Below are 15,450 nucleotides of genomic sequence, written 5' to 3'. Positions count from 1 at the left end.
TCAGGCTCCATTTCTAGATCCTCCTCTGAGATTGGGTGTCTAACTTTGTACTAAAGCACCTGGACAATGAATATATTAAAGCCATTCAGATCTACAAATTTAATGTAATCTCTATCAAATTACCCAGGACATTTTTCAAAGCACTAGAACAAATAATCCTAAAATTATATAGAACCATAGGAGACCCAGAATTGCCAAAGCAATTGTAAAGAAAAAGAACAAAGCCCTCCCAGACTTCAGACAATACTTAGAAAGTTACAATAATCAAAACAGTGTGGTACTGGCACAGAAACAGACATCAGGATCAATGGAACAGAACAGAAAGTCCAGAAATAAATCCACACACCTACAGTCAATTTAATCTTTGATAAAGGAGGCAAGAGTATAAAATGGTGAAAAAACAGTCTCATCAACAAATGGTGTTGGAAAAACTGGACAGCCACATGTAGATCACTGAAAATAAAACACATCCTCACACTACACAAAAAACAAACTCAAATTGGCTTAAAGACTTAAATATAGGACATGACACCATAGAACTCCTAGAAGATAACATAAGCAGAACATTCTCTGACATAAATCATACCAATGTATTCTTATTGAACTCATTGAACTACCAATGAACTCTTCAATGAGTTCAGTCTCCCAAGGCAATATAAATAAAAGCACAAATAAACAAACGACCTAATCAAATTTATAAGCTTTTGCACAGCAAAGAAAACCATCAGCAAAACCAAGACAACCTATGGACTGGGAGAAAACATTTCCAAATGATATGACTGATAAGGGCTTAATTTTCAAAATATATAAGCAGTTAATCCAACACAACAACAAGAAAGCAAACAACCCAATTGAAATATGGGTTCAGTTCAGTTCAGTTGCTCAATTGTATCCGATTCTTTGTGACCCCATGAATCACAGCACGCCAGGCCTCCCTGTCCATCACCAACTCCCGGAGTTTACTCAAACTCATGTCCATCGAGTCAGTGATGCCATCCAGCCATCTCATCCTCTGTTGTCCCCTTCTCCTCCGGCCCCCAATCCCTCCCAGCATCAGTCTTTTCCAATGAGTCAACTATTCTCATGAGGTGGCCAAAGTATTGGAATTTCAGCTTTAGCATCAGTCCTTCCAATGAACACCCAGGACTGATCTCCTTTAGAATGGACTGATTGGATCTCCTTGCAGTCCAAGGGACTCTCAAGAGTCTTCTCCAACACCACAGTTCAAAAGCATCAATTCTTCGGCACTCAGTTTTATTCGCAGTCCAACTCTCACATCTATACATGACCACTGGAAAAACCATACCCTTGACTAGTTGGACCTTTGTTGGTCCGTAATGTCTCTGCTTTTCATTATGCTATCTAGGTTGGTCATAACTTTCTTTCCAAGGAGTAAGTGTCTTTTAATTCATGGCTTCAATCACCATATGCAGTAGGAAACCTAAATACATATTTCTCCAAAGAATACAGAGAGATGACCAAAAGGGACATGAAAACATGCTCAACATTGCTGCTGCTAAGTCACTTCAGGCGTGTCCGACCCTGTGCGACCCCATAGATGGCAGCCCACTAGGCTCCTCCATCCCTGGGATTCTCCAGGCAAGAACACTGGAGTGGGTTGCCATCTCCTTCTCCAATGCATGAAAGTGAGAAGTGAAAGTGAAGTCGCTCAGTCATATCTGACTCTTTGCGACCCCATGGACTGCAGCCCACCAGGCTCCTCCGTCCATGGGAGTTTCCAGGCAAGAGTACTGGAGTGGGTGGCCGGTGCCTTCTCCAAGTATTAGAGAAATGCAAACCAAAACTACAATGAGACACTACCTCAGTCCAGTCAGAATGGCTGTCATTAAAAAGTCATTTAAAATATTCTAAAAATAACAAATGCTGGAGAGGTATGGGGAAAAGAGAACTCTACTACACTGTTGGTGAGAAAGTAAATTGGTTCAGCCACTATGGAAAATAATATGGAAGTTCCTCAAAAAACTGAAAATAGAGTTGCCATGCTGCTACTGCTGCTAAGTCGCTTCAGTCGTGTCCGACCCTGTGTGACCCCATAGACGGCAGCCCACCAGGCTCCCCCGTCCCTGGGATTCTCCAGGCAAGAACACAGGAGTGGGTTGCCATTTCCTTCTCCAATGCATGAAAGTGAAAAGTGAAAGTGAAGTCGTTCAGTCGTGCCCGACTCTTAGCGACCCCATGGACTGGAGCCTACCAGGCAATTCCGTCCATGGGATTTTCCAGGCAAGAGTACTGGAGTGTGGTGCCATTGCCAGAGTTGCCATATGATCCAGCAATCCCACTTCTGGGCATATATCTAGAGAAAACTCTAATCTGAAAAGATGCATGCACCCACAGTGTTCGTGAAACTGAATTGAAACATTTTCTCAGTCATGTCTCTCAGTCATGTTCACCCCATGAACTTTTGCCTGCCAGGCTCCCCTGTCTATGGAACTCTCCAGGCAAAAATACTGGAGTTGGTATCCATTCCCTTCAGGGGATCTTCCTGACCCAGGGATTGAACCCAGGTCTCTTTCGTTGCAAGGAGATTCTTTACCATCTGAGGTACTAGAGAAGCCTACAGAGTTCATAGCAGCACTATTTACAATAGCCAAGACATGGAAGCAACCTAAATGTCCATCAACAGATGAATGGATAAAAAAGATGTGGTGGATGGATAGATAAATTGATGATAGATAGATAGGTAGGTAGGTAGGTAGAGAGATAGAGATACACACCAATGAATAGTATTTAGCTATAAAAAATGAACTAACGCCACTTGCAGCAACATGGATGGATCTAGAGATTATCCTACTAAGTGAAGTAAGTCAGAAAAAGAAATATAAAAACCATTTGATATCACTGATATGTGGGATCTAAAATATGACACAAGTGAGCTTATTTATGAAACAGAAACACTCACAGATATGGAAAACAAACTTACGGTTACCAAAGGGGAAAGGAATGGGGGAGGGATAAATGAGGGATTTGGGATTAGCAGATTCAAACTATTTTATATAAAACAGGTAAACAACAAACTCCTACTGTATAGCACAAGGTAATATATATATATGTGTGTGTGTGTGTATATATATATATATACACACATACACACATAGAGAGAGAGACTCTACTGTACATCAGAAACTAACACAATATTGTAAATCAACTATACTTCAATTTTTAAAAATGAACATAGATATAGATATATTCAAGCCATTCAGCCCCTTTCGTGTAATTAGAGTTGCCAAGGAGGAAAGGAGTTAATATTTCTTGATCAGTCACTATCCTCTAGGCAAGAAAGTATGTACTTTTGCGGTGGGGGGTGGGGGGTTCTTGTTGTTTTTATATAATTGCCTTTACCAGCAATTTTCTCACTAAATGGTACCCACTTGCTTTTAATCAACCACTGAGAAGCATCGTCTTTTAAGCAGAGATAAGCTGGGACTTGTTTTCTTCTGGGTTTCCATTTGCACTTGGATATACCTCCTTCCTCTCTGAGAAGCCATCCTTCAGTCCGTGATATTTCTCTAAGTACCTGGGGTCACAGCCCCACTCCCAGCTGCCACTCATACCCTAGAGACTATCACGATTATTTACATCCATGTGATGGCTCGCTGCCTTGAGCAAAAGGATACACAACTAATGTCTTAGCTCGTGGCAGCAGGCTGGCCTTTCTAGAGTGCCAATAGGACTTGTCTTGGAGAGAGCCGTGCAAAATGGCTACTCAAACTGAACTTTTAACTAATTATTCAATCAACAATTTGGCAGGTCAATCAATGGGAAATGATGTACAGTGGGTTGAAATTGATCACACTTCATTTCCCATCAACTGTCAAGCCAAATTGTGGATAAAGTCATAAGTAAAGGATCATTGCCCATCATTCTTGGGTCTGGATTTCCATATCCCTTCCACTTACTTAGACTCCAGGCTGATTGATAAAAGCAAGTATTTTACTCTTACAGAAGGAACCAGTATAAAATGTTTACCACTTTCTGAGATGCAAGGGGAGGGGAGAATAGTTTCTCTTTCATAAATGATGCAACTGCAGCCATATAATGCCTTAACCTTGTCAGGCAGCTCGGATCTGGAAGGTGGATTTTAAATCCCATGATCCATTATGCATGCTTGCTTCTATATCTGTTACCATTCCATCAGCCAAATGACAGGATTCCCCATCGGGACTTCTGAGAGTGTGGGGCCCTTTCACTTCATGCCTCTGAATAGGCATGTGCAACTTCTCCCATGGGTGATTTACAGGCAATTAGCAGAAGGCAATAGCAGATTTCATGTAGCTTTTCTCAAAGTTATGAATAAAGGATATAGGGAGACAGATTTTTCTCCCCAGAAAAAGGTTTGGAATGACCCAAGGAATGAATTTGGTGACTTTAACCACTGCCTTCTCAGAAGATGTCATAAAATGGGACATGTTCTTGACTGAGTTGGCTGAGAGCTGCTCAAGCCCACTGCTAGCCCAGCTGGTGGAAAGAGCGGGACACAGTCTCACTGTGTCACTCCATCCCTGTGCCCCCAGACCAGCTGGCCTCCTTCCTTGCATTCTAGGAAACTGTTGACTCCTTATAAAGAGAAGTCCTCTGGGACCTGGACATCAGCCACCAGGAAATATCCAGGATGGAATTTTCTGAGAAACACATCTCTGTGTTAAAATTATCACATTTCCCTCACAATGATTTATGAGTCAGAAAGGGTGGAGTTTTTTTAATCTGCAAAGGTAGATTTAATTTTGCAAGGTAGAAAATGAAGGTTTAGAAACTTGAGAGACCTCCCTAGTGTCCTGAGGTAAATAACTTAATGACAAGGCTGGAATTAAACTCCAGAGCTCCAGGGCAAGATACTTTTTTTTTTTCCCTAAACCATATTTCCTGAGTCAGTAGATTTCTATTTACCAGTTTCCTCCTGCATAGACACATCCTTTATTCTCTTGTTCACTCAAAATCTATTTATCAAGAACTCACCGTGTGCTGTGTCCTAACTTTGTATCCTCAAGAATCTCACAGTCTAGGAAGAGAGACAGACCAGCAGGTGAGCAAAGTGATAGTGTGTGAAGCACTAAGTGGTTGGATGGAGCATGGGTGCTTAGGGAGTACAGAGGAAGGGTGCCTACTTCAGTCTTGGTGATGGTCCAGCAAAGTCTTTCCTGAGGAAATGACTAAGGCCTCAGGGGCAAGCGGGAGTGAGTCAGGTTGACAAGACTTGCCACATGGAGGAAACAGCATATGCAAAGCCCCAGAGGCAAGACAAAGCTTCACAGGCAGATGGTTGGAGCTTAGAAAATAAGGTAGAAAAGGGGAGAGACCTCCCGGGTCTATTATGGAGGAGCTCGTAAGCCTTTAAGTGGAGCCAGGCCCCAGATCCCAGCAGGATCTTCCCCCTCATCTTTCTCTCCCCGTCTGCCCCCCTTTTCTCCTTCTCCCTCTTCCTTTTTCCAGGAGGAAGGAAGATTGACTTTTGGTCAAGCACTTCTCAGAGTGGCTTCAGCAGAAAAAATGCTTCTACCTCTAAGTACACAATAGTGATTGCTCATGCAAAGATTTTTTTTCTCAAAAAAAAAAAAAAAAAAAATAGTGAAGGTGGTGAAGGTGACACTGAAGGCTGATTTGATCAAGGTTACTTGCTGCTAGTCGCAAAAGGAGCTGAGATTTGGGGCCACGCCTCCTATCCCAGAGCTTCCCTGGTGGCTCAGAGCTTAAAGCGTCTGCCTGCAATTCGGGAGACCCGGGTTCGATCCCTGGGTGGGGAAGATCCCCTGGAGAAGGAAATGGCAACCACTCCAGTATTCTTGCCTGGAGAATCCCATGGAGGGAGGAGCCTGGTAGGCTACAGAGGGTCACAAAGAGTCGGACATGACTGAGCGACTTCACTTTCACTTTCCTGTCTCAGCTGCTTTCATGGCGGTGGTGGTTTAGTCTCCAAGTCGTGTCCGACTCTTGTGATCCCGTGCACTGTAGCCCGCCGCATTGCAGGCAGATTCTTTATCTACGAGGGAAGCCCATGCTCTGCTCTGCTATGCTAAGTCACTTCAGTCGTGTCCGACTCTATGTGACCCCATAGACGGCAGCCCACCAGGCTTCCCTGTCCCTGGGATTCTCCAGGCAAGAACACTGGAGTGGGTTGCCATTTCCTTCTCCAATGCATGAAAGTGAAAAGAGAAAGTGAAGTCGTTCAGTCGTGTCCGACTCTTATCGACCCCATGGACTGCAGCCTACCAGGCTCCTCCATCCATGGGAAGCCCATAGCAGTATTTAAACACACTGCCTTTGGTCTCCTTGTATGTCAGTGTTTTTACTTTAAAAACTTACTAGGATGCACTGTGTTTCAAATTATATTTTCTTTTCCAGGGTGTTTCACATTGAAGAAAATAACACCATTCTCAAGCCTTTAAACTGTCCTACATTCACAAAAGGGGCGGGTGCAGGGGGCGATATTGCACTGAAATTAGGATCTTCAACAACTTCTTAAATGGCTCCTTTTTAATTGAGTGAAAGTAATAGACTCGTAATTGTTTCAAATACAATGTGGTAAGCTTTGTGATTAAGACCTCTTATTTCTGACTGACATGAACAATTCAATAGGAAAGAGAGTTAGCCATGGCATGCATGGGCCGTTACATGCTACAAGTCTGGGTACCAGCATTCAAAAAATAGAGAGACTGAGCCTTCTTGTAATATTTCTGAGTTGGTGAGCATGAAGGGAGCAAACTTAGTCCAAGCTGTGTGTTACAGATTCTATAACCAGGAAAAGACAAAAAGAAAGTGAAGACTAGTACCTCTAGGCTCCTCCCCCAGCAGTAAACACTGGGGCACCAGACTGTGAGAGCCTTGCCTTTCTTTAAGTCCATGACGTCAATTTCTATGTCCTTCAACATCAGAATGTCAATGAAGTAGAGCAGAGAATGCTTCCACAGATATTAAAATGACAGAGTCTTATTCTCCTTTAATTGGAGAACAGAGCTGACATCTATCCAATTGGTATGGTTTTAAGTGGTGTAAATACACGTCTCCAGGAGCCAGGAAGGAAGGATAACCATACAAGGCTGGCCTGGTGAATGCCAAGGGCACGAGGCACATGCCAGTCTCTATATGGAGGGCTGTTGCCCATCTCAGCTCTGCATGTCTGGGATCACAAGGGAATAGGGATACCCAGTGACCCAGATCCTCTATGTTTTCAAGGGAAGCTAAAATTCTAATTTTTGTGTTTCTCTTCTGTATTTTTAAACTGGAAAACTTCTAACCTACAATGTTGTAACCCTGGTTTGTATCCTTATTTTGTGGAAGGAAGAGTCATAGTTTACTGCATATTATTTCAAGTCCATACTTGGGATTTTGTAAATCTCAATAATTAGGGAAAGAGATTTGGTATTAAATATGGAAAGCGAGTCTTCTTCTAAATATGGAAGCCACGTTACAGAGACCTACTGTAAGAAGTTAGTCAGGGAGTAGAAAGAACCCTGGGCATGGGATGAGAATTTCTGAGTCTTGATGTGTCCACAGTCAAAGGCTTAGGTAGTTTCTTCATCTGGAGAACCAAAGATTTGATTCTGATGATATCTGCTCTCACCTCTAAGTGTAACCCTCGGCCCTGGTGAAATCCATGCAGCACCTCAAGAGGGATGCCCCCTCAGCATCAAGAGGTTTTTGATTCTGAATTACAGGGCTCTCTTCCAGGATGTATTAATGCATAAGAATAAGAACATTCTAACAAGGCACAGGGAATATAGAAAGAAGAAGGGAGGAATGAGAATTCCAGAAAGAGCCAAGCTTTGGAAAAATCTGGTGCATCCTCATCCTCTCGCCATCAGGATTTCATCTATTCTCTCCAGCCAGGTCCAATTCCTTTGTAGATCATAATTACACCTCTTATCAACAGTGAAGACCCCCAACAATGGTTAGAAATCAGAATCTTCAGAGCATCAATCATCCACCAAGCGCTTGTCACACACCAGGCACCATGCCGGGCACAAATGTTCATTTTCTTCACAACAACCCCAAGTGGTCAATCTCTAGGGAACTGCTGCTGTGCATGGGTTTGCAGATGGGAAATGGAAGCATGAAATTAAAAGACGTTTACTCCTTGGAAGGAAAGTTATGACCAACCTAAATAGCATATTGAAAAGCAGAGACATTACTTTGCCAACAAAGGTCCGTCTAGTCAAGGCTATGGTTTTTCCTGTGGTCATGTATGGATGTGAGAGTTGGACTGTGAAGAAAGCTGAGTGCCGAAGAATTGATGCTTTTGAACTGTGGTGTTGGAGAAGACTCTTGAGAGTCCCCTGGACTGCAAGGAGATCTAACCAGTCCATTCTAAAGGAGATCGGTCCTGGGTGTTCTTTGGAAGGACTGATGCTAAAGCTGAAACTCCAGTACTTTGGCCACCTCATGCGAAGAATTGACTTATTGGAAAAGACTCTGATGCTGGGAGGGACTGGGGCCAGGAGGAGAAGGGGACGACAGAGGATGAGATGGCTGGATGGCATCACCGACTCGATGGACATGAGTTTGAGTGAACTCCGGGAGTTGGTGATGGACAGAGAGGCCTTTCGTGCTGCAATTCATGGGGTCGCAAAGAGTCGGACATGACTGAGCAACTCTACTGAACTGAACTGAAGGAAAAGCCACGTACATGTGCAAAACACACAACAAGGAGAAGCCAGATCAACCAGGACTCTGGCTCCAAAAGACTTGATCTTAATCACACCTGAGAGGCCAAGGATTGTGTCCTATCTTTTGGGCTCTGGGAGTCGTGCCTCAGTCCAAATCTGGCATTTGTCACTCCCTGGCCATCCTTGGAAAAGTAATTTAATCTCTTGAAAGCCCCAGTTTTCTGATTTGTAATGGGGAAGAGCTGAAGTAACTGTTACAAGTTTTGAGGATTAAGTGAGCTAAATAATCCATATCGAGTATTTGTGAGCATTCAATAAATAGCATGATTGTTGTAAGTAGTTCATTATTATGGTCTACTGTCTTATTTCTCATTGAACTGCCAGAAGAAAGAGGCGGCAAACCATCCCATGAAGCAGGCAAGCAGGCAATCAAGAAATCACATAACAAATGAAAATGACTTTTCCTCAGGGAACCAAGACAAGGGGCTGCAAAAGGACTTGGGGGCATCTAGGCAGCCCCTTGGCCCTGCTGCCTGGACACTTTGATTCTTTAAAGTCCCCCAGGAAGATGTGAAACAATAGAAATTCCCTTGAGCTTCTGGGAAGGAAAAATGCCATCTCTGCTTATACTGTCCCATTGTAAAAAAAAAAAAAAAAAAAAAATCCTCTGGATAATGGAGAGGGAGGAAATATACCTAGATCTTCCCCCAGTGTAATTCATTATGGGCAGATGTACTAGATGTTCCCCATGGCCCAGTGGTGTGAAACTGGGGAAGGAGGAACACACATGAGCAGGAGCAGGGATGAGGTCCTCGCCTGCCTGCTGAGTGGGGCAGAAGGGGCAGCGAGCTTCACTGTCACCACGGAAGTGCCTTGGAGCACAGGCACCCTGGCACACGAGAAAGCCATCCAGTGCAATGCGGACCAGCCCAGCAGATTTGTCTTCCTGCTGTGTCCTCATCACATCCCAAACTCCTAATTTAACCTTATTATGCCTTTGATAATTTGTCTTATATGTCTTTGAGTCTGTTCCTGTTTTTTAAACTGTGACGTCTCCTTATGATCCATGTAATGATGACAGGTGTATGTGCTTTGAAGAGAATTCTAGTGTTTAATTTATATTTTTAGAGTGCCTAGAAAGTGGTTCTAAGAGGCATTTGAGGCTGTGGTGTTGTACCCATGAAGTCCAGCCCAGCCAGCTTTGCTTTTGTTGCTGTGTCCTTACTACACAAGATGTTCAAGCCCCCACAAATGCTCACCAAGAGAGCCTGCATCTTCACAGCTAAGGGGAGTTAGAGAGCTGAAAGCAGGTCTTAGTAACTCTTCAGAAAGCTCCCCACACTGTCTAAAACACCATCTTCCTTCTCCATGGTAATTCTTAAGCCTGGCCTGGAGGAACTTCTGCCAACTTTATAATTAGCCTGACTTAATGGAAAAGTGGCACCTGAGTCCTTTGTTCACAATAATCTAAGCAATAGATATTGCCAATGTTTGTTGGATCATACAGAGGAGGCAATGGCACCCCACTCCAGTACTCTTGCCTGGAAAATCCCATGGACAGAGGAGTCTGGTAGGCTGCAGTACATGGGGTTGCTAAGAGTCGGACACGACTGAACGACTTCACTTTCACTTTTCACTTTCATGCATTGGAGAAGGAAATGGCAACCCACTCCAGTGTTCTTGCCTGAAGAATCCCAGGGACAGGGGAGCCTGATGGACTGCCATCGTCTCAGGGTCGCACTGAGTTGGACATGACTGAAGTGACTTAGCAGCAGCAGTTGGATCATAGAGAAAGTAAGGGAATTCCAGAAAAACATCTGCTTCATTAACTACACAAAAACCTTTGACTGTGCGGATCACAACAAACTGTGGAAAATTTTTAGAAATGGGAATACCCGACCACATTTCCTGTCTCCTGAGAAACCTGTATGTCAGTAAAGAAGCAACAGTTAGAACCAGACATGGAACAAGGGACTGGTTCAAAATTGGAAAAGGAGTACGACAAGGCTGAATATTGTCAGCCTGCTTGCTTAACTTATATGCAGAGTACACCATGCAAAATGCTGTGCTGAATGAATCACCAGCTGGAATCATGATTGCTGGGAGAAATATCAACAACCTCAGACATGCATATGATACCACTTTAATGGCAGAAAGCAAAGAGGAACTAAAGAGCTTCTAGATGAGGGTGAAAGAGGAGAGTGAATAAGCTGGCTTAAACTAAATATTCAAAAAAACTAGATGCCAAAAATCATGACATCCAGTCCTATCACTTCATGCAAATAGAAGGAGAAAAAGTGCAAACAGTGACAGATTTTATTTTCTTGGACTCCCAAATCACTGCAGATGATGATGACTGCAGTCATGACTTTCAAAGACACTTCAAAGAGACATCAGTTTGCAGACAAAGGTCCATAAAGTCAAAGCTATGATTTTTCTAGTAGTCATATATGAATGTGAGAGTTGGACTATAAAAGAAGGTTGAGCACCAAAGTACTGATGCTTTCAAATTGTGGTGCTGGAGAAGATTATTGAGAGCCCCTTGGACTGCAGGGAGATCAAACCAGTCAATTCTAAAGGAAATCAAACCTGAATATTCATTGGAAGGACTAATGCTAAAGCTGAAGCTCCAATACTCTAACCACCTGATGCAAAGAGCCACCTTATTGGAAAAGACCCTGATACTGGGAAAGATTGAAGGTAAAAGGAGAAGGGAGTGGCAGAGAATGATTGGTTGGATGGCATCACCAACTCAATGGACATGTATTTGAGCAAACTACAGGAGATAGTAAAAGACAGTGAAGCCTGGTGTGCTGCAGTCCATAGGGTCACAAAGAGTCAGATATGACTTAGTGACTGAACAATAATAAAAAATAGTAGTGGAAGGGTTGCCGAAAGTTCTTGCCCAGTTGCAACTACACTGTTGATAAGATTAGTTCCCTTTGCTAGAAAAGCCCACCCTGGAGGTATCTGCAGCCCTGGAACACACTTAAAAATATGTATTTGTCGCATTTAAAATTGCCATTTTGTTCATAGACAAATGGAGGAGTGTCTCATGTTTCATTTGCCTCATGCACATTCCTGTCTTAGACTTTAAATTGACCTGAAAACTAAACAGCCTTGGAATCAGACCACAGACACCAGGCCACATTGCCAGCACAATAGTTTAGCAGAAAGATCCAGACCATATCCTGCATGAAATCTCTCAGATTGTGTTTATACTATCAAAATAATGCAAAGAATTGAACCAAGTATCCAATTAAAGAAAACTTTAATTGTGATCATAACATTGAGCAAAAGTTTTAGCAATAGCTCTGAACCGTGGAGTGGGGACACTTTTTTCTTATTGAAATATAGTTGATTTACAATATTGTGTTAGTTTCAAGTATACAGCAAAGTGATTCAGTTATATTTTTTCAGATTATTTTCCACTATAGGTTATTACAAAATATTGATTATAGCCCCCTGTGCTATACAGTAAATCCTTGTTGTTTATCTACCTTATATATAGTAGTGTGTATCCTTTAATCCCATGCTCCTAATTTAACTCCTTTTCCCCTTTGATAGCCACAAATTTGTATTATATGTTTTTGAGCCTGTTTCTGTTTTTTCAAACTGTGAAGTCACCTTATGGTCCATGTAATGATGACTGGTATGCTTTGGAAAGAATTCTCTATTTAATTGGTATTTTTAAAGTGCCTAGAATGTGGTTCTAAGAGGTATTCGAGGCTGTGGTGTTGCACTCATGAGGCAGTTCATAAGTATTTTCACTTCCTTCTCATTATATTAATAGTTCTATTGTTTGGGAGAGAGGGACCAATGGTGTTTATGCCATATCGCCTAATAAATGCATTAGTCAAAAAAAAAAAAACTACCCTAAACTTGGTGTGAAAACTCAAGAATCATTTGCTACTATTATCTCTCAGTTGTGAGGTTTGACTAGATCCAGATCAGCAGATCTCCATCAAGATCTTTATTATGATTCATATGATTACAGAGTCTGGAGCTGGAATCATTACAAGCTCCCTGTCATCTCTGAAGAGTGATGATGGCTTTGGGCTGGGACCTCAGTAGGACCCATTGGCCAGAACACGAAGAAATGGCCTCTTCCTGTTGCCTGGGCTTCCTTATAGCATGGCTGCTGGGTCCTAGAGTCAAGTATCCCAAGACACAGAGCCCCACAGATGCCTTACCAGCATTCTAGGGCATTCCATTCACTGCAGGTAAGGCACTAAGCTTGGCTTACCAGATGGTGCTAGTGGTAAAGAAACTGTCTACCAATACGGGAGACATAAGAGACAAGGGTTCGATCCCTGGGTTGGTAAGATCCCCTGGAAGAGGGCATGGCAACCCACTCCAGTATTATTGCCTGGAGAATTCCATGGACAGAGGAGCCTGGCAGGTTACAGTCCATAGGGTCACAAACAGTCTGAAGTGACTTAGCACACATGCAAAGCACTAAGCTCAATCCGTAGTTAGGGCAAGGAGGATTAGACTGGACCTCTTGATAAGAGGAGAGTCAAAGAATTCCAGAACATGAAAAATTTCAGATCAGTATTTTTTAAAAAGGGACTTCCCTGGTGGTCCAGTAGCTAAGGCTCTCTGTTCCCAATGCAGGGGACCTAGGTTCAATCCCAGGTCAGCCAAATATATATATATATATATATATATATATATATATATATATATATATATATTTTTTTAACAGTCAATCTGATTTCGGTGTTGGCCATCAGGTGATGTCCATATGTAGAGTCTTCTCTTGTGTTGTTGGAAGAGGGTGTTTGCTATGACCAGTGAGTTCTCTTGGCAAAACTCTGTTAACCTTTACCCTGCTTCATTTTGTACTCCAAAGCCAAATTTGCCTGTTACTTCAGTTATCTATCTCTTGATTTCCTGCTTTTGCATTCTTGTCCCCTAAAATGAGGAGAGCATTCTTTTTGGGTGTTAGTTCTAGAAGGTCTTGCAGGTCTTCATAGAACCATTCAACTTCAGCTTATTCAGCATTACTGGTTGGGACATAGACTTGGATTACCATGATATTGAATGGTTTGCCTTGGAAATGAACAGAGCTCATTCTGTTGTTTTTGAGATTGCACCCAAGTACTGCATTTCAGACTCATCTGTTAACTATGAGGGCTACTCCATTTCTTCTAAGGGATTCTTGTGCACAGTAGTAGATATAATGGTCATCTGAGTTGAATTCACCCAGTCAATTTTAGTTCACTGATTCCTAAAATGTCCAAGTTCACTCTTGCCATCTCTTGTTTGACCACTTCCAATTTACCTTGATTCATGGACCTAACATTCCAGGTTCATATGCAACGTTGTTCTTTACAGCATTGGACTTTATTTCTATAACCAGTTGCATCAACAACTGGGTGTTGTTTATGCTTTGGATCCATCTCTCCATTCTTTCTGGAGTTACTTCTCCACTATTGACTCCAGTAGCATATTGGGCCCCTACCAACCTGGGGAGCTCATCTTTCAGTGTCATATCTTTTTGCCTTTTCACCGTTCATGGGGTTCTCAAGGCAAGAATTCTGAAGTGGTTTGCCATTCCCTTCTTCAGTGGACCACGTTTTGTCAGAACTCTCCACCATGACCCATCCATCTTGAGTGGCCCTACACAGCATGGCTGATAGTTACATTGAGTTAGACACGGCTGTGGTCCATATAATAAGTTTGATTAGTTTGATTATATTCTTTGCAGCCAAAGATAGAGAAGCTCTATATAGTCAGCAAAAACAAGACTGGGAGCCAACTGTGGCTCAGATCATGAACTCCTTACTGTCAAATTCAGACTGAAATTGGACAAACTAGGGAAAATCACTAGACCATTCATATATGACCTAAATCAAATCCCTTATGGTTATACAATGGAAGTGAAAAATAGATTCCAGGATTAGATCTGATAGAGTACCCAAAGAACTATGGATGGAGGTTCACAACACTGTACAGGAGGCCATGATCAAGATCATCCCCAAGAAAGAGAAATGCAAAAAGGCAAAATGGTTGTCTGAGGAGGCCTTACAAATAGCTGAGAAGAGAAGAGAAGCGAAAGGCAAAGGAGAAAAGGAAAGATATACCCATCTGTGTGCAGAGTTCCAAAGAATAGCAAGGAGAGATGAGAAACCCTTTCTCAGTGATCAATGCAAAGTGAAAATGAAGTGAAGTCACTCAGTCATGTCCGGCTCTTTGCGACCCCATGGACTATAGCCTACCAGGATCCTCCATCCATGGGATTTTCCAGGCAAGAATACTAGAGTGGGTTGCCATTTCCTTCTCAAGTAGATCCTCCTGACCCAGGGATTAAACCCGGGTCTCCTGCATTGTAGGCAGACGCTTTACCATCTGAGCCATCAGGGACTATCAATGCAAAGATATAGAGGAAAACAATAGAATGGGACAGACTAGAGACCACTTCAAGAAAATTAGAGATACAAGAGAATATTTCATGAAAAGATGGGCACAATAAAAGACAGAAATAGTAGGGACCTAACAGAAGCAGAAGACATTAAGAAGAGGTGGCAAGAATACACAGAAGAACTATACGAAAAAGATCTTCATGACCCAGATAATCACGATGGTGTGATCACTCACCTAGAGCCAGACATCATAGAATGCAAAGTCAAGTGGGCCTTAGGAAGCATCACTACGAACAAAGCTAGTGGAGGTGATAGAATTCCAGTGGAGCTATTTCAAATCCTAAAAGATGATGCTGTGAAAGTGCTGCACTCAATATGCCAGCAAATTTGGAAAACTCAGCAGTGGCCACAGGACTGGAAAAGGTCAGTATTCACTCAAATCCCAAAGAAAGGCAATGCCAAAG

General features: G+C 42.5%; 1 protein-coding gene and 1 pseudogene across 1 annotated transcript in view; one reads left to right on the top strand and one right to left on the bottom strand.

The window, feature by feature from the left end:
- Positions 1–9,579, bottom strand: part of LOC129655821 (transcription initiation factor TFIID subunit 9-like) — a 66,141-nt pseudogene extending 56,562 nt beyond the window's left edge.
- ST6GALNAC5 (ST6 N-acetylgalactosaminide alpha-2,6-sialyltransferase 5) overlaps positions 1–15,450 on the top strand; it is a 221,515-nt gene that overhangs the window by 148,428 nt on the left and 57,637 nt on the right. The gene's annotated exons all lie outside the window — the stretch shown is intronic.

Source organism: Bubalus kerabau, chromosome 6 (genome assembly GCF_029407905.1).
Source record: "Bubalus kerabau isolate K-KA32 ecotype Philippines breed swamp buffalo chromosome 6, PCC_UOA_SB_1v2, whole genome shotgun sequence".
NCBI lineage: Eukaryota > Metazoa > Chordata > Mammalia > Artiodactyla > Bovidae > Bubalus > Bubalus kerabau.
This window is presented reverse-complemented; position numbering and strand designations above follow the sequence as displayed.